Here is a 2,345-nt window from a genome sequence, read left to right as displayed (position 1 = left end):
ACCAATCAGCCATATATGTGTGGGTCTATATTATGTTCTATTGATCTATATGTCTACTGGTATGCCAATACCACACTGTCACAAATACTGGAGCTTTATAGTAAGTATTTAAATAAGGTGTGTAAACCCTCCAACTTTGTTTTTAACTATAGTAAGTTTCCAATCCATGAACATGGTATATATCTCCATTTATTTAGGTCTTCTTTAATTTCTCTCAAAAATGTTTTATAGTTTTCTACAAGTATACAGTATACACATATTTTATTAAACTTATCCCTACATTTTTTTGATGCTCTGTTGAATAGTATTGTTTTTAAATTTCATTTTGCAATTGTTTGTAGCTAGCATATATAAATACATTTGATTTTTACATATTAATCTTGTATGCTCTGGCTTGTCTAAATTTATTAGTTCTAGCAGCTGTTGCACAGACACCTTAAGATTTTCTATGTACATGATCATATCATCTAGAAATAAAGACAGTTTTCCTTCTTCCTTTCCAGTCTGTGGGTTTTTTATTTGTTGTGCCTTACTGAAATGGCTAGGTATGCCAATGCAATGTTGCAATAGAAATGCTCAGAGTAGACATCCTTGCCTTGTTATCAACCTTAAAAAGAAAACATTCAGTCTTTCACCATTAAATATAATGTTGGTAATGGGTATTCTACAGATGACTTTATCAGGCTGAAGAAGTTGTCTTTTATTGTTACTTTAGGGAGTTAGTATAATGAATGGGTGTACAATTTTGCAAATGGGTTTTCAGTAACTACAGATATGATCACAACTTTTTCTTTTTTATTCAGTTCATGTTTGCCCATAAGCTAATCTGGAAAACTGAACAGATACCAAGAAAAAGAATCCAGAGTCCAGAATACACAGACCACTACACTAGTACTATCAATAACAGCAGTATCTTTCATAGAAAATAGAGAAAACAAATTTTTTTTTAATGCCATAAATGCTCCATTTTCCAACCTCATCTATGGATCAATATTTGTCCATTACTGTCACAGCATTATTGTATTATAATTTAGATCCCTTCTAATATTCAATTTTTATTGAATGGTACACATATTTCTGTTACATATTTCACATACTTCTGTTACTGTTATTACCTACTCCCATCTCTTATTCATCAATGTTATCAATAACAGGAAAATAACAATATGTGCTAATGATTCAAAAGTTTACATGTATAATGATTTATTAATTATCCAAATGAATAAGTGTATATATTAGATTAAAATATGATGGATCCCCACACCGAATTAGATATAATAATCAAGAAACAGAGATGACAAGTAAAGCGAACACAAAATTCTATTGGAGATTAATCTAATGCAGGTATTCAGGTACAGTATATATCTACAGAACTCTATAATCCAAAATAATATATCTTATTAGATATTTAAGTCTATGTCTCAACTAGTGTTACTTCTTACATTTCAATTTTTTTCTTCAAGTTTCATTCTAATATATGTACGTTCTATCAACTCAGGTGAGCCCTGCAGTATTTTCCTCAACCTTCTATTACCTAAATTTTAAGAAGATATATGACATATACATGTGCAATTTCATGCATTGTATATTTCTACTCTCATAATACCTGTTTCTCATTCATTTCAAAATTATTGATTTCTGTGAACAAAACAGAAATGTAATAAATTGGATGTCTAACCTCGTGATTTTCTACTCCGTTGCTGGAAAGCTCCAAAATAGAACCTCCACTGTCAACCACTGCTGATGTCATTGTTTATTCCCTGAGGAAGCTCCAAGCGCTGTTAATCAATGTAATCAAAAGTTCATGGACTCTTGCCAGTGGTATAGGTTTGCATTATTACGTTTTAAAAGTCAATAGTGATGGAGTGGAGTATTTATCCAAAAATCCAGTCTTCTAAAGATGATTAACCTGAGAACTTAAAAGGAGGAAGAATTTGAAAAGTTATAAAAAATATACAGAAAGATATACAGTGCAATCCAACTTTTAACATTTTTTTTAAACCAAGTGAAAAGAGATATGCTTATATAGCTCTGGGTCAAAAAAGGGGAGTAATGAACACTCTATGTCTCAGAGGTAATAATATTCAGGCTCATTAACATACCGAAATAAACTCTTACCAAGCCATTGCACAGAGATGATAGTATGATATTTACATGCTAAAACATAAACTATTACAACATTCTCCCTTTATGAAGATGTGATTTTTATTCCAAAATACTTTGGTAGGAATTTCAAAAATCTTTTATGCATTGAAAATACAAAAAGTGCTAAATTAAGACAACTTCTAAAACTATTTACCAAATTAAAAGACTTACTGGCTTGTAAATATTTCATTCTTCTTCTT

General features: G+C 30.4%; 1 long non-coding RNA gene across 4 annotated transcripts in view; it reads right to left on the bottom strand.

The window, feature by feature from the left end:
* Window positions 1-6: 6 nt before the first annotated feature.
* The window catches only part of LOC111822204 (uncharacterized), a 42,790-nt gene continuing 40,451 nt past the window's right edge, over window positions 7-2,345 (bottom strand). For all 4 annotated transcript variants that reach the window (XR_002825474.1, XR_002825475.1, XR_002825473.1 and 1 more), the window contains one exon: window positions 7-1,916. This is a non-coding gene — a long non-coding RNA (uncharacterized LOC111822204). The remainder of the gene's footprint in view (window positions 1,917-2,345) is intronic.

The sequence above is a fragment of the Trichechus manatus genome, unplaced genomic scaffold, assembly GCF_000243295.1.
Source record: "Trichechus manatus latirostris isolate Lorelei unplaced genomic scaffold, TriManLat1.0 scaffold00139, whole genome shotgun sequence".
NCBI classification, from domain to species: domain Eukaryota; kingdom Metazoa; phylum Chordata; class Mammalia; order Sirenia; family Trichechidae; genus Trichechus; species Trichechus manatus.
The sequence above is the reverse complement of the archived record's forward strand: the minus strand, read 5'-3'. Positions and strand labels throughout refer to the sequence as shown.